This window comes from Geotrypetes seraphini, chromosome 15, assembly GCF_902459505.1.
Source record: "Geotrypetes seraphini chromosome 15, aGeoSer1.1, whole genome shotgun sequence".
Lineage (NCBI taxonomy): Eukaryota > Metazoa > Chordata > Amphibia > Gymnophiona > Dermophiidae > Geotrypetes > Geotrypetes seraphini.
In genome coordinates, this window is record NC_047098.1 from 33877396 (window position 1) to 33895459 (window position 18064).

The following is an 18064-nucleotide window of genomic DNA, read 5'->3' on the forward strand; positions in this document are numbered from 1 at the left end:
CCGTGCTGAGCTCTATAATTATGGAGAGGATGCGTTATATAAACTTAAGGTTTAGTTTAGTTAGATTCAGAACAGGACTCAGGACTGGAACAAGGATATTAAATACCCTAGGCAAATATTCAGCCTTGCCCATCCTCCCCCCCCCCCCCCAGACCAGCCCTTCCAGAATAATCCAAGTATATGGACTACTTTGACAACTGCCTATCTGGCTCACCCTCCCTACTGATAAAAGCACCTCCTGTTACTTTGAGTTTATGTGGTTGTCAGAACCTATTATGAATATTTTGCTTTGCTTCAGCTGTTCTCTGATATCCCAAGAAGCTTCTGCCCTAGGCAACTGCTTACCTTGCCTAATGGTTGAGTCAGTTCTGGCATGACTATAAGGTAATATTTACAACTAGTCACCTTGTGACTTCACATTTGTCATATAACTGCTCTTTTAACAAATGTGTTGTCATTACTATTTTGTAAATTATCTTTAGTTTAAAATATATTATTCAGCTTTGGAATACTCGTTGTTTGCCTCATCCAAAGATGCTTTTCACTACTTCAGCCTTGGCTCATCCTGTTCCGAGAGACCTATGTACCTTTTTGAAGCGTGCATTATTGTTGGGAAAGAAATCTATTCTAGTACACTGGCTGGATGCGCATCCTCCTACCTTGTCGCAATTGCGATCTTTGATGATTTATCAATTGAAGATGGAACGTTGTGACATTCCTGAGATGGACTCCGTTAGGGGCCATCAATTACAACTTACTTGGGAGCCTTTTGGGGTCTCTTTGACCAGGTATGCTCGTAGCATGTACTGAATATTTGACTGCGTAGTTATTTTCTTGTACTGTCTGTGACATCTGCTCTCCTGCTGCTCCATGCCTCTTTTCTTTCTTTTTTTTTTGGGGGGGGGGAGGGGGTGGTTTTTATGGTTTTTGAAAATTTGGTCTATGCTGTATTATTGTTATTGTGGTTTTCGATTGTGCTTTTGACCAATAAACACTGACTATAGAACAATAAATAATCAAATCCATTAACTGTTGTCATCTTCATTTTTGATTTGTGTTCTTTTAAAAAACAATTTTATTCTAAATCCCCTCTCCTCAAATCTTCTTTTATCTCCCTGCCCCTAATATCTCCTTCTCAAATGTTGCAACCTTCTAGACAGTAAGAGGTCTATGTTCTTATAACCCTACCACCACCACTAACTCCATTCCCCCCCCCCTCCCCACACACACACACAAAACCATCATCTATGGTATTCAATCATATAATTTATAAAGAAAGATGACTCATCCATAGTCTCTCCCCCCATCCCACATCGCCGGGTGAAAAGAATGTCAAACTATTACAAGTGAGATCATTGCTCTCCCAATCCTAAAGTGTACAGCAGAGTGCTCAAATAACATTCCCAAACATCAAGACATTTTTTCTGACTATATGTGATTCCAGGATCATTAGAAACTTTATTTATTTATTTTATGTATTTGTTTTCTATCCCATTCTCTCCAAATGCAATTTATTCCTCCAATACCAACCTTTCCCTTGCACCCAAAAAGTTGGGATACATTTAAAATCCACCACAGTGGCTTTGTGTAATAACACTCGGGCACCCTTGCCAGATATGCCAGAAGCTGGGGAACTGGGTTCAATTCCCGCTGCAGCTCATTATGGCTCTGGGCAAGTCACTTAACCATCCACTGCCCCAGGTACAAAATCAGTACCTGTATATAATATGTAATTGTTGAATTATCAACCCCTTATATTTTATTCTAGTGGATACTGGGGAATTGTGTCCAGAAATAAGAAGGTAGCTAAGCAATGGTGGCCTCTGCTAGGTGGCTGCAGATATAGTGGCTCCTGTATTTTCAGAAAGTCTAAATTCAACAGGATGCACTTTAAAACATTGCTTTTTTAACATACAGGAAACATCTTTAGGGGAAAAAAAACCACAATGATCTTTATATCACAAAACAATATATGAAAACTCCAGGAATCTTATTTGAACCCACAACACAAATGAAGTTAGATAGAAATTGAATACATCCACTGACAAAACACCTCACAGTTTCCCCAGCCTTCCTGGTAAGTCCCTAATGAAAAGAGGCCCTTCTCTCACTGCAGCCACAGCACAGGAACTGTGACCAGTGTGCAAATGTGGCCTCTTCAGATAAGGCACTAGACTTAGTGTTTCCCCGCCTTCTTCAAAACTGCATGAGATACAGACCTATACCATAAAAGACAGGATACAGGACTGTTGGTAGCCGGCAGGGTGGGCATGAAGGACCAAAATCTTCAGTGCTGGAACCAAAGTAACTGGCAGAACACATCAGCAGCCGTAGGAATATGGATTAAAAGGAGAGAAGTTAGAAGGAGGAAGGCAAATGCTCTCTCTCATCCTCCAGCTCTACTTCCTTTGGGATTTCCCTGTCTTTCATCTAATTGAAAAGGATGGCTCCACAGAATGTTGCAGGCCCTTAGCCAAGGAAGAGGAGTTGGCCTTAAGCTTCCCGAACACCACCCAGGGTAAGCTCCCTTCCAAAGAGGAGGCTAAGTCCATTTGGAGAATGGCTATAAGAGCATCACAGGGAAGGAAGGGCATTAATGGAATGCTCCCTGGGCTCTCCTGGGGTGCAAATTGGGAAAATCCCTCTCTTGGAAGAAAAAGTGATTTTACCAATTAAGCTCTGTGCTGCTCTTTATACAGAACTCTGAAAGCTGCATGGGGCAGCAAACGTAAGCTCTGTCCCCTAACACAGGGAAGAGCTAACAGGCTTTTTAAAAAAAATGTTGAAATGGGGCTGCAGGAGAGCCAGAGAGTTGACCCCCACAGGGGTGCCAGGCAAGGTTGAGGTGGGGGAATGTGGACCCACACCTCAGACAGTGGAGTGCAAAAATCCTGCACCACTTGACTTGGTTGATGCGTTTTAAGACATATAACCATTTGCTATGTATTATTTTATTTAATTTTCCATTCTAATATCATATGTTCAGTTACAGTACATGTATATGTTGATAAAGGTGTACCTTTAAATAAATTTAAATAAATTTTCAGTCCAGAGAAACTTTGTTTAACATTGGCATTGATAAGAATAGCCTTACTGGGTCAGACCAATGGTCCATCTAGCCCAATATCCCATCTTCACGGAGGCCAATCCAAGTCACAAGTACCTGGCCAAAACCCATTCCATGCCACCGATGCAGGGCAAGCAGTGGCTTCCTCCATGTCTGTCTCAACAGCAGACTATGGATTTTTTTCTCCAGGAACTTGTCCAAACCTTTTTTTTTTTAAACCAACTACATTAACTACATCCTCTGGCAACGCATTACAAAGCTTAACTATTCTCTGAGGGAAAAAATATTTCCTCCAATTGGTATTAAAAGTATTGTTCTGTAACTTCATCGAGTGTACCCTAGTCTTTGTAAATATTGATGCAGTAAAAAAAAAAAAAAAAAAAATCAATCCACTTGTACCCATTCTACTCCACTCAGGATTTTGTAGACTTCAATCATATCTCCTTCTCTGCCGTCTCTTTTCCAAGCTGAAGAGCCCTAACCTTTTTAGTCTTTCCTCCTACGAAGGGAATTCCATCCCCTTTATCATCTTGGTCGCTCTTCTTTGAACCTTTCCTAGCACCGCTATATCTTTTTTGAGATAAGGAGACCAGAACCAAATACAATACTCAAAGAGAGGTCGCACCATTGAGCGATACAGAGGCATTATAACATTCTTAGTCTTGGGGAAAAAAAAAAAAAGTTCTTAATTTTCTATTCCATTTTATCATTACTTTTAAAAATTCTTACCCTCCTTCTGTACTTTCCTTTCATGTGTCCTTTGTAGTTCTCTCTACTTCCCTTATGTATCAGTACGTCATGTTCGTGTGTGTCAGTCGTAGTTAATAATTAAGACCCTGTTTTTAAATGTAAATCTCTTTGAATTAATGATATTGCGATACATCAAAATTTTAATAAAACTTGAAACATGTTCACCGTCCCTTTTGTAATAATTCCTAGCATCTTGTTTGCTTTCTTAGTCGCCACCGCACTTTGGGCAGAAGGTTTCAGCATATTTTGTGCTTTTTCTTGGGCGCTGACCCCCAAGGTGGACCCTAGCATCCGGTAACTATAATTTGGATTATTCTTCCCAATGTGCATCACTTTGCATTTGTCCACATTAATGTATCATGCTCGTATGGCTGTATGATATTAAATTGTAGTAACAGATTCTATAACTATTAGTTTTACTTTTATTTCTATAGTTAGCCCCCAAAGAGGGCTGTTTTGTCCTATCTACTGCTTTCAATATTTGATTGGCCAGCTTTTGCTCTTGTGTACACCTTCCAGGCATAGAGTGGACCAGCTTCACCAGATGCTCGTGAGTGATAATCCTATTCCAAGCTTCAATCGATGACACAATCAGCTCTTGCTTCATTGTTGGCTGTTTTTTTTATATTTCCAGTTTACAGCTTGTGCCACAGGTTCTCAACCGGATTGAGATCTGGTGACTCAGCAGGCCAATCAATTGTCTTCACTCCCTTCTTTCTCATCCATTCGAGTACAGTTTTTACTCCATGACATGGTGCAATATCATCTTGAAAGAAGTAATCACTAGGAAACAAGGCAACGTGCATTTCTGCAGGATTTCAATGCACTTCACTGCATTCACCATGCCCTCTACAATGTGAAACCGACCAACACCACACTTGCTGCCATATATCCTCAGGGATCTCAAAGTCCCTCCTTGAGGGCCCCAATCCAGTCGGGTTTTCAGGATTTCCCCAAAGAATATGCATGAGATCTATGTGTATGCACTGCTTTCAATGCATATTCATTGGGGAAATCCAGAAAACCCGACTGGATTGCGGCCCTCAAGGAGGAACTTTGAGATCCCTGCTTTATAGGATGCTTAACCAACAGGTTAAGGCATTCAGACTTGAATTCTTCTCCTGAATATCTGTGTACATGCATTCTGCACTGATCCTCCAAGATGCAGAAAGTGCTCTCATCACTAAATAATACCTTTTCCCACATTTCCTTTGTCCACTTGCCGTATTGCACAGCCCATGCTATTCTTCGCTTTCTTTGCTGCACAGTCAGCGGTGTTTATTTCCTAGCTTTACACCCTCTTAAAGCAAATTCCAGGCACCTACACCTCACTGTGCTTGTACTAATCATGGCTGAGCACTTGTCCTGCCATTCTCTGAGCAACTGAGGTGACGTCAGCTTCCTATTGCCAAGAGATGTGCGTCAACACTCGATCTTGTCTGTAACTTGTCTTTCTTGGTCGACCTGAATGCTGTCTATCCTGTGTTCCTCCAGTCTCTTCCTTCTTCTGAAGCACCCTGATTACTGTACTTTGATTGCATCACTACCCTCTGTGCAATCTGCCTGCTGGAATACCCCTCTTCACCAAGAACCACTATTTGAACCCGGTTTTCCTCTGACAAGAACTGACATTTGGACTTCATTGCTATCGACGTCGCTAGTTAATCAGTTTGAATGACACCAGTTGCAGGAATCCCTGAAATCTATACTTCCCGCCATGTAGTGAAGCTTAATGCTGATTGGCTGCAAAAATATCACTTCTGATTTGCTGCAAATGCTATACTGCTGATTGGTGAATTTTGATTAAATTTTCACACAAACTCTTATGCCTGTTATCAAAATCATTCTGATCAATCTGATGTAACTGAATAGTCACCGTTATCATGGAATCACAAGACATTACATAGAATTATACTTTACAGACAAAATTATGCTCAGTTAGTAGCTTAAATTGTTAACTGAGTCTCAAATGACTAAATACTTGAATTTCTCCATGTGATGAAGAACTTTTGCACACCAGTAGACTGAACTTTGGTATTACCGTTATTCTTTATCAATAACTAGTTCTAAGTACGCAAAAAGGCACAACAAAAAAAGGGATTATTTTTACTGACACAAAGTGTCAGGACCTCAGAGCCCAAATCTCCTCCCCTGCCCCCCCCCCTCCCCGCCATGCATGCACTCCCTTCCCTTTCCCTGTTCCTTTTTAACATCTCCAGTGTGAGCAGCATGCCCATATTGATGTCAGCTGACCCTTTGACGTCATTTCCTAGGCACAGGTCCCAGACGTGACATCAAAGACAACGCTGATGCAGACACGGGCAGCAACCTCACGCCGGGGAAATAAAAGAGAAGGTTGAAGGCAAGGCGAATGTGGAGAGGAGAAGGGGTGCCACGCCCTTAGGAAGGACGCATCTGGGGTGGACTGCCCCCTCCCCCGACACCCCCCTTTCTACGCCACTGACCCTACCCTGACCAGTGGTGCTTCTCATTTATCTGGAGAGGTGTGTGGCTCTAAGCAGCAGTAGACATCTCTAAGGAGGGCAGCTAAGACCTGATTCTTATCCTTCCACACTCACTCATGCATGCAAACACACACACACTGTTGCCTACAAGAAGGAATTCAGCTCAACTGGTGCATATCACTCCTTGTGCAACTCAAATCTGTAGGCAGCAAACAAAAGCCACAAATATTTTAAAAGGTTTTTTTTTTAACATCCTTACAATATTTCTCTCCTTGCAGAATGGTTCTTACATATCTGTAAATTTCTACATAAGAATTTATAAAATATGCACTATAAAGTCAGATAAAGGTCAAGCAACTGGAATACAGATGCAAAGCTGCAGCTTCTCACAGTAAGAGTAACATAGAAGTTGACAGCACATAATCTGATTTATTTCACTCTACTGTATATTCTGCCTTTAAATCATACCAAAGAGAATCACAACAAATAACACACAAACAACATATATTACTTGGATAGGTTCCTAAAGGATAAGGGGATTGAGGGGTACAGATAGAAGTAGAGGTAGGTTATATAAATGGTCACAGACCTGATGGGCCGCCGCGGGAGCGGACCGCTGGGCGCGATGGACCTCTGGTCTGACCCAGTGGAGGCAACTTCTTATGTTCTTATGTTCTTACTGCTAATACTGTCTATAGTGCTGCTAGGCTATATTCAAGCAAATTTAACAGCCAGCCACTACTCAGTACACATTTGTAAAAAGCAAAACCTTCAGCTTCCTCTGAAGCAGGGATTAATTGGAGTCTTCTCTCTCTGCCAAAGGAAGTTCATTCCACAAACTGAGATCAGTCCTATTAAAAAACTGCTATCTGGTTGCTGTCAATTTGACAGTTCTAAATGGAAGAAGCTATAAAACCCTGTCTGGAAGATCTAAGAGTCCTTGGAGGTTCTTAGGGTCTGATGACTTTTAGCCAGATATTGTAAAAGACAATAGCACTTATGAGCCAAGCAAAGGATCTTAAACTTCAAATGGGCCTCAACTGGAAGCCAAAAGACAGGTAAAAATCACAAGAAATTTATATAAAAACTGTCACATTCTGCAACTACTGCAATTCTTTTCAAACCACTAGATGAAAGACTGGGCTATAAAGAATTACATTAACCTATTCTATGTGGGAAGGCAAGATGGCGTCTGAGCAGGACGTATAGTGGCGTGCTCCTGGATCTGTAGAGGGGTTTTCTTACCTTGAAAATCTTTAAAAATTATTTTGTGATGCCCAAAAGAAGAGGGAAGTAGAGGGTGTAATAACAGCTTTTACAGTTAATCCATCAACATCGGGCGTTTCTGTTGCTGTGTTCGGGGAAGAACCCAGCTTAGACGGCAAACTTTCTCTAAGCCTGAGAGGACCTCACAAGCCCCCAATGCCCTGAGAGGTAGCAGTGGATCAGATGCTTGAGGAGGGCCCCCAGAATCTTTCTGGAGAGGTGAGGTCTGAACCCGACTCCAACCCAGAAGTGGTTAATCTATTGTTGCCGACTCCCATTTTGGAGTTGGTGCACATTGGGAGCTTAGCACCTGGGAGAACGAGCGATGGTGAGGGAGAGGGACTCGAGGCCTGGCTGTCATTGAAGGAGCCAAGAGAAATCAGGCAAATATTTCCCCCCCTCAAGCCGCTTAAGAGACCATAGGTGGTCACGTTGGATTCACTCTGGACTACAACAGAAAATCTATATGCAGTATGTACTAGTTTGCAACAGTTTCTTTAAATCTATCTTTCAAGATTAACCAACTCGAGACATTAACTCAACAACATAATTAAGATCTGGTTAAGGTGACGAAGCTATCGACTGAGACGAAAAGCTCAACTACCCAGCAAGTAACAGATAAGATGATGATAATGAGGAAGATTGAGAACTTAGAAAATCAAAATAGAAGTTTGAATTTGAGGATTTAAAATTTTTCAGTAGCTAAGTTTATGTCTCCACAGGAACTCTTCAAGAATTTCATGACTGCGATTTTGAAAATTCCGTCATCTAATTTTCCTCCTTTATAGAGAATTTACTACTTGAAAAAAGATGCAAAAAGATTCAGATGGAGATAAGAATGAACTTGATTTATCTGCTATGCTGGAATCATCAGAGATTGAAATTTCAGGGCGAGCAAAATTGCTAGTCCCTCTCGTGTTTCATCAGGATAAAGAAATGTTGTTTTTGTTTTAATCTTAAGCAAGTCTCCTTTTTGGGAGAAAGGATATATTGTATATATTTCCAGATGTCTCGAAGTGGACACAAGCTCGGAGGAAAGAGTTTCTGACATACCAAGATAAGAGTGATTTCCTTAGGAGCAGATTTTCATTTGAGATTTCCTTGTAAATGTTTCATTTCCTATCAGGGAAATAAGTATATATTTTTTGAGCCTGCTCAATTGGTTTTTTTTCTTAGAGGATAAAGGGATTTCGATGGCAACCCAGAAAGAATCACATTAGATTTGTGTCCAATTTATAAAAATGGATGGATAATATCTGCTCTTTTTCCTGTTTCTGATTAATGTATTACTCTTTCCGAGGGATTTTTTATTTTTTTGCCTTTTTCTCTAATGTGTGGACTATAAATATTATTATATTTCCTTTATTTTGTTTTCTGTAATTTTGGTCAATAGTAATTTAACAAATTTGTATATTTCAGTATTTCTTGCACATTTTGTGTTTTTGGATTTATGGAAAAGATAAAAAAAATAATACAAAATAACCTATTCCATGCAACAAAATGGAATGAATTAAAAGCCAGATTTTCCTGATCCATAACAAGACACAACTGACATGATAACCTAAATTGTGGGGAAAAAAACAACAACCCATACACAGGGCCTAACCACAGATGAAATATAAGAATAAATCCACATCAGCATAACCTTGAAATTTAATAGCTCATGAGTCACAAACACAAGACATCCTCCTATCATCTGGACCATAGACGCCAACTCGATGGGTGCCAAATACTAGTGCTGCCTGATTCAGGAAAAAAAATTTTGATTCGATTCAGCCTATTGCATCGATTTTTTGATTCAATTCGATTTTCCTGCCCAATTGGGTGGGTTTTTTTAAACATCCTGGTGGGTATATTTTATAGCCTCTTCACCCCCTTTGCCTTCTTCTAACCACGCTGGCACTGTGGTGTAAACAAAATAAACAAACAAAAAATACTTTTCCACTCTCTATTAAATCCTAGCTCACGTTTGCGGTCCAACACCAGCTCTGGAAGGATACACATTTCAAATCTGACATATTGTAATCACAAAACAGAAAATAAAATTATTTTTCTTACTTTTTGTTGTCTGGTCATTTTTCAAATGGTTGTCTTGTGATCAGGCTCTCCTTCTTTCTCCGTGCTAACCATCCATCTTCCATCTCTGTCCTCCCCTTCTGTTTCCCTTTCCTCCCCCAGAGGTCTGGCATCTTTCCTTTTTTTCCATTTCCATTCCCCCACAGCTGCAGCAATGGACCCCCACCATCCACAGATCCACCATCTCTCCTTTTCTCAACTACCCTTTCATCCAGCATCTCTCTTCTGTGTCCTTGTCCCTATTCTTCTCTTCAGTACTGTCCCCGTTCCTATGCTCCCTCCATGCCCAACATCTTATCTCTCCCCATATCCAGCTTCTTTCTCTCTTCCTTACCTCTTGTATCCCCTTCACCAGGTACAGGCTTTCTCCTACTATCGCTCCTGCCATCCTGCACTCTGCCCACCTACTTTGGAGCAGTATCTGTCCCTTTTGTACCCTTCCCCTTGTGGTCTTGCATTTCTCTCTCCCTCTCTCCCCATTAGTCCAGCACCTCTCCTCTGCTTTCCTCCCCCTCTTTTTGATTTGGTCTCTCTCTTCCCTTCACTTCACCCCAGGTCTGGCATCTCCCCTCCCCTTTCTTACTCCTTCCTCCTCCTCCCTGCCCTGAAGGCCTGCTCCCCACCATGAAGACCTGTTCGCCCCACGAAGGCCTGCTCCCCCCAGTAAGGCACTTTCTTTCTTTCTCCCCACGCGAAGGCCTGCTCCCTCCACGAAGGCCTACTCCCCCCTGCTGCGAAGGCACATTTTCTCATCCTCCCCACCACGAACGAACGCGTGCTTCCCAAGCAGCCTGCACCTTCCCTGCTCTTACTGCCTTAACGCTAATAGGACAGTCTGCAGGCTCACTGGTAAGATAAGATAAGAATTGCCGCTGCTGGGTCAGACCAGTGGTCCATCATGCCCAGCAGTCCGCTCACACGGTGGCCCTCCGGTCAAAGACCAGCGCCCTAACTGACAATTTAACCCTACTCTCTGTTTGCTATGTATCTTTTAAACAGATCTTGATCCATAATAGAACATTACCTTCTATTCCATAACTTTTTTTAAATTTCCTCAGAAGTCTTAGAAACATAGAAACATGATGGCAGATAATGGCCAAATGGCCCATCCAGTCTGCCCATCCGCAGAAACCATTATCTCTTTCTCTCTTCGAGAGATCCCACATGCCTATCCCAGGCCCTTTTGAATTTAGACACAGTCTCTGTCTCCACCACCTCTTCCTGGAGACTGTGGAGACAGTAAGGCAATAACGCACCTATAAGGCCCAAGGCAGCTAGTTAACCCCATCCTAAGGTCCAGGCTCCCATAATAAGACAGCGGCATAGCTATAGAGCCCAGTACTGACCGGTGGTGACTCTCTGCAGTCTCAGCACGTCTTCGGGGCTGACTGCACCCTGCCTGCGCTGCAGCTCCTCCTCCTCCTCAGTCTGTGGCAGCAGCGGGTTCCCGGAGGAGCTCCCGCCCTTCACCTGCATGTCCGCAGCGCTTTCCAGTGCCGGATCCTGTGGCCTCCGGCTCCCGACCAGAGAGTCGGCGGGTCTTCTTTCAGTGGAGGTAGCTTTCCAGGGCTCGGGCCCAGCAGAGACGATGCTTTCCCGCTATAACGCTCCGCCCTGTGTTATAGCGATCCCTGCAGCTGCCTGTGGTCCTCAGCGGCACGTTCTCTCTACCACGATCCTGCCCCTGACGTCAGAGCAGAGGCAGGATCGCAGAAGAACGAACGTGCTGCTGAGGACCATGGGCAGCTGCAGGGATTGCTATAACACCAACGAGCCTGCAAGCTGCCCTATTAGCATATAAGAGGTAAGAGCGAGGAAGCTGGGGGAGGCAAGAGCGGGCAAGCTGGGGGAGGCCTTTCTGACCGACCCTCCCCACTCAAGCAGGAGCAGCAGCGGATGGCCAGCAAGAGGCAGCGCTGCAGCTCCTGCTTTAGGAAGGCATGGGGGAAGGGTCGGCCATTGAATCGGGAGACCAATTTTTAAAAAAATTGAATTGATTCGAATCGTGAATCGGGCAGCACTACCGAGTACCCCAATATTGAGCAAGCTTTTTCATTATGTTCAGGGAAGGGTCATTTGCATTGTGTTTCACACCCAATTAATTTTGAAATTTTGGCCTCTATGACGAGGACTACAATCAACCATGCTTTTCATATGGATATATAGCCCTAGTTTCATTTAAATGCTTTTGATATAATTGGTCTGTGATCATATCTAGGCACCTATTTAACTTGTCTCCAGCCAAGACAAAGTTAGACAAGTTCCTGCTGAACCAGAACGTACGCAGGTAAGGCTAGACTCAGTTAAGGCACTTTGACTTAAAGGCTGCTGCGGGAGCGAACTGCTGGGCACCATTGACCACAGGTCTGACCCAGCAGCGGCAATTCTTATGTTCTTATGTAAGGACGTATACAAGTGACCAGCAGAATATCATCAGTGAACAAGATTCTACAACATTAAATTTCTGAACTTCTGTAACTAATGGTGTGATATATATATTGAAAAGTGTAGATTTAAAAGAGACCTCTGTGGAATCCCAGGACACTCTGGCCTATATCTAATATAATAAAATGGTAAGCCGCGCATGCGCACTTCCTAAGTGTGTGCCAGTTTTCCGTGAGCTGTAGCGACACATAGGAAGTACGCATGCGCGGCTTACGATTCTTTGAAATACGCGGTGGTGGCTACTCTCACGATCCCTGCCTGCGTCGGACTTCCGACGTCTTTCAACTAAAAAAAAAAAAAAACCCAAGGCGGATGTCGGCCCGATGGCTAGAGTTCACTGCTGAGTCCTGTGAGGAGTGCTTCCCTCAACAGGAATCGTCAGGTCTAATTCAAATACTCCCGGCAGGTCGGGAGGGGGCGGAGCAGGCTCGCACGCCTGGCAGGGACCAGACAGGAACTAGACTCCCTGCAGGAGCCAGCCTGATGGCTGGAGATCACCGGACTGGACAGGGGGAGCAGGTAAGGGGGTGCTGCAGTACAGTAGGAGCAGGGAAGAGGTGATTCTGGACAGGAGGGGAGGTAACAGGAAGGGAGGCCTACTGCTGGATAGGGGAAGCAGGGAAGAGGTGCTGCTAGACGGGGGGGGGAGGTAAAAGGAAGGGAGAAGGGCTCCTGCAAAGGAGAAGAGCTACTGCTGCATATGGGGAGCTGGAAATGGGGTGATGCTGAACAGGGGGAGATAAAAGGAGAAGGGCTACTGCTATATAGGGGGAGCAGGGAATGGGTGGGGGTGCTGCTGGACAGGGAGGAGGTAAAAGTAAGGGAGAAGGGCTGCTAGCACCCGTTAATGTAACGGGCTAAACAACTAGTTCAGAATATTCCTATTCACTGAATATCTTCCAGATAAATAATCTGTAAACTGATCTAAAATATTTTTCTGTTTCCCTAAGACCCACACATAGAGCCACTGAAGTAACTGACCATGATAGATGGTATCAAAAGCTGCCTTCAAATCCAGCTGCAGCCATAGGCTATTCACACCCCTGGCCTGCACATACTTTGATACCATCCATCAACGGAATAGAATTTGCTGACTATCCCTTCTCTAAAAATAATAGGTACCAGAAGATCTACAGTTTTCTCAGCCATAGCACCCCAGCTTTGGAACAATTTACCAATTTATCTACGTGGTGAAACCTCATTAGAAAAATTTTAAAGTACATTAAAATGCCACCTGTACAAAGACGCATTTGAGACATAGACAGGATAATTCATCTATCATTAATCCCAGACTCAAATACTTAATTTTAACCAGACCTTATGTATAGATCACAATCTCCCCTATCCTCTCTTTTAGGCTTAGCCATTTTATTTTTTTTTTAAAACATTCTTCATCACCCTCCTGATGTTGTTTTTTTTCCCTAAATGTATTCTTACTTTCTTCAAAGATTGTAGTTCACCCAAATTCCCTTTTGTATCGCTAATTACTTGTGTATATACATTGTATGTTTATTTGTATAAATTGTTTTATTTTTGTCTCCTAATTTTAAATTGTCATACGCATTGAAGTATTTGATATTGCGTGTACAACAAACTTTTAATAAACTTGATCATAACCAGCAGCACCATCTCAGTACTGCGTTCTCAGAAAAACAAAACCTGACTAAGCTGACAGAGTGCCTGAATATTTTCTAAACTGCGCTACAAATTAATTTGACCCATCCAGTCCGCCTAGTTGCAATTTTCCACTTGTAGATGAGAATAAACACTTCTACTCTCAGCTCTATTTCCCCATCTCCCTACCCTATGGTTTTTAACCCAAAGTTCAACTCCTTCCCTATCAGAGCCTTCCATAACAATCCCAGGCATGCCAGGAAACTGTCAAAACGCTTGCTTTCACGACCTCTGCCGGAAGACCATTTCAGCATTGTAGCGTGCGCTAAAACCGCTAGCGCAAGCTTAGTAAAAGGAGCCCAGAGATTTTAGTTCACACTTACACCACATACAACACACACAATTTTCTTAGCATTTCTGCTCACACCAAGCTGGCGAAATCATACCCATCTATTCCAACTTTTTTAGTTATACTTTTTGGTCCCATTTTTAACATAGCTCTTGTAACACTAATCCTCGTGTCCACGTTAATCAAAACATAAGAACAGCCGCTGCTGGGTCAGACCAGTGGACCATCGTGCCCAGCAGTCCTCTCATGCGGCAGCCCCCAGGTCAAAGACCAGTGCCCTAACCAAGACTAGTCCTACTTGCGTTCGTTCTGATTCAGCAGGAATTTGTCCAACCTTGTCTTGAATCCCTGGAGGGTGTTTTCCCCTATGACAGACTCCGGAAGAGCATTCCAGTTTTCTACCACTCTCTGGGTGAAGAAGAACTTCCTTACGCTCGTACGAAATCTATCCCCTTTTAACTTTAGAGTGCCCTCTAGTTCTCCCTACCTTGGAGAGGGTGAACAACTTTTCTCTATCTACTAAGTCTATTCCCTTCATTATCTTGAACGTTTCGATCATGTTCCCCTTCATCTCGTGTTGACATCCATTTGACATCACCCGCTGCCTATACTCCCCTCCCCAGTCTCCTCTCCCCCCTACTTCTCTCCTTGCTGTTCGCAACTCTATGATCAATTTGATATGTAACCACTTGTAATCTCTGTCTAACTAATGTGAACCACTTAGAACTCTTCGGGGTATGGCGGTATACAAAAATAAAGTTATTATTATTATTATTATCTGAGTTTCCCTAAGCGTTCTTTTACTTTATCCACAGCTTTGCATTGTTTCCCTTTTGCTGCGGCGGCTACCCAAGTTTGGTTTGTTTTCATACCTACAGGAACAAGTAAGTTCTCATGGCTTTTATTCACTTTTTTACCACCTTAGCCTAAAACGGGTCTTTCTTGTGCAGTGATGTTTCCTAGCGTTTGTCTAATGACAAGACCTAGCAAACCTCTGTAATATATACCTTTCTCTAATGGTTAGTGTTTTTTTGTTTTTTTTTAAATCTAAGGATTCTTATCATCACAACTCCCCTTGTTGCTTTAGCTCCAAGTAACAGCTATTCTTGCGTTATCTATGGGTTTTCCATTGACATTGCAGCTCTCTGACTATTTCTTAATACATATACACGTTTTGGGGTTTTTTCCAACATTAGCATTTTCTCAAGGACCGCGTGTTCCCTTTAAGCACTCCCTTTTAAGTACACGTTTTAAAACCAGCTGGATACTCAATACTGTTCAATTTTTAAACATGTTTCTATTTTTGTTTAGCAACAGGCATTTTCTTAAAGTATTTGCTTTTAAGCACATGCTTACAGAGTAACCGGTTGCAGATAAATCAATATATCTCTATGCTGTTGTCAAAATGCCTCCAGCACCTGTTTATTTTATTATATCAATTTTATTATGTCCATTTCATCATGGTTTTATTGTCATTTAGTATAATAAATTTCAAAGGTACACACCCGATCTTTATTTTCACTAATTGATTTCCTTACTTTATTCATAGCATTGCTGTGACCTTTTGTATAGTTTGTTTCCAATGTCCTTCCTGACCTCTTTATATTCACAGCATGTATATGGTCTCATTATATCTGTGTTCCCCTCTTTTTTAACCTTGGTTTTCACAATTTCCTCGCCACATTCATACTATTCATTAGGGCACAAAGTTGCCATAACATCTTATTATTGTCATACACTTTTTACACCCAATAATGGTGCACCCTCATAACCTCTATTTTGGGGGGTTTTTATTAGCACCTCTTTAATCATTTTCATCCTTAATCCCATTTGTCCTTTTATTTGTTTTTAATTAAAATCTAGTTCATATGGAGATGACTTTTACTCATTAATTTTATCCTTAAGGATTTTCCTAAATGTGTGTTTCATATCCACTTTTGGCTCCCTTTTTTTTCCTCCGGTACATATTCATATTTCCATACACATATTCAAATCACTTTGCAAATAGTTTCGGTTTCCAAATTTTCATCCAACCACATTAAATGACTTTTAACTGTATACTCTCACCGGCATAAGCATACACTTGCACTTAGCATGTCCAATTAAGTTTGGAATCATCACTTCACTAGATATGTAAATATATTCTTACATAGATCATGTTAAATCTTGTCTCACTCACACATACCATTTATTGGTTCCTCTTTCACGCTCACTAATTAATGTTTACGTCCTCTCATTGCTCAAATTTTCATACTTTTGCTTATATCCTTAGGATAGCTGAGGAAGATGTTTTAGTTGAAACATGGACCATGTTGGGTCTCTATTTCTTAGAGTATATGTGGAGTTTTGCCATTGTATGCAATTATACATCATTTTATTGACTGAATAAACGCCTGCATCATGTACATCTTTTCCACAGTTTTCTCTTTGTGCTTAAGTTCTCAGACCAACTAACAAAGTTGGGGCTGTTTCCATAGTCTGATGGAGCAAAAAAAGTAGAAAATCACTGGACTAAGGGCTCCTTTTACGAAGCTGCGTTACAGCATTAACGCACAGAATAGCGCGCGCTAGACGCCAGCACCATCATTGAGCCGGCGTTCGTTCTAGCCGTGTAGTGTACTGTGTAGCGAGCGGTAATATCCTGCGTGCGCTAAAAACACTAGCGCACCTTAGTAAAAGGAGCCCTAAGTGTAGCCCTCGATGGAGTCTGTCCCATCTTTGTTGGCTGGGCTGAGAATTTTTCAGCGGCCCCTCGTATGAGGGTTAGTTTCTGTACAGAGTAGCAGCCATAATGAAAAACTTTTCATTATGCCGATTAAAATATAAATTTTTAATGTTAAATACCAGCAACATTAAAAAGATTGTGACCTTTTAGTACAAAGGTTGACCATTTTACAGGGATCTCAAAGTCCCTCCTTGAGGACCGCAATCCAGTCGGGTTTTCAGGATTTCCTCAATGAATATGCATTGAAAGCAGTGCATGCACATAGATCTCATGCATATTCATTGGGGAAATCCTGAATACCCGACTGGATTGCAGCCCTCAAGGAGGGACTTTGAGACCCCTGATTTAGAACAAAGGGGAGGAGTAGCCTAGTGGTTAGGGATGCAGCCTCAACACCCTGAGTATGCAAGTTCAAGTCTGGCGCTGCTCATTATGACCCTGGGCAAGTCACTTAACACTCCAATGCCCCAGGTGCGTTAGTCAGATTGTGAGTCCACTGGGACAAATAGGGAGAAATATTTGAGTATCTGAATGTAAACCACTTTAAGCTATAAGTGGTGTATAAATAAATAAAATGTGATTTGTTTTCAAGACTTGTTTTCCTGGATTTCCTTTTTCAAATCTCACTTTCATTGCTTGCTTGCTATGTAAACTGACCCATTTGGAGAAACTGCCCCTGAGAGATGCTTCTTGTACGTCTTAAGTACAGCTCTCAAATCAGGTTCCCTACCAGCTTCACATATGAACACCTCATCTAACTGCATTCAGCAACTGTCTGGATCTTTATCTAGTATTATAAATGACCCCCAACGGTTAGGCAACAGTGAAGCCCCAGAGAGTTTATGTCTTTTATAATTAAATATATATATATATATATATATATATATCACTATTAGAAGGATCACATCTAACCTCAGGTGAGATTAGGAGAGCTAAAGAGATGAAAAATTAAAGAGACACACTGAGAAAACGAATGCCTCTAACACTACATACGCAAGGAAGCTTACGAATCAGCAGTGGATTTCATAGGGTAGATATGCCCAGATCTGGCAGCAGGCTGTAGGTTTCACAGCAGCACAAAATCACAATTCATTTGCTAAAACATCAAGCAAGACAGATTACAGAGACTCCAGAATCTCAGCTATTCCCTTGGTCAGCACATAACAAACATTCCATGCACAGCTATAAATGTCAGAGGCCAAGAAAAATATAAGAACTACCAGCCAAATGCTCTGAGATTTATATTCTGCCTCATCTCTGGTATCCCTTTCACAGAATATGAAAAGGAGACGGGTCTTGTATTTTAC

At 42.1% G+C, this 18064-nt stretch overlaps 1 protein-coding gene across 14 annotated transcripts in view; it reads right to left on the bottom strand.

Moving 5' to 3' along the window:
* MYO18A (myosin XVIIIA) overlaps positions 1-18064 on the bottom strand; it is a 361012-nt gene that overhangs the window by 296582 nt on the left and 46366 nt on the right. The window lies entirely within an intron of this gene.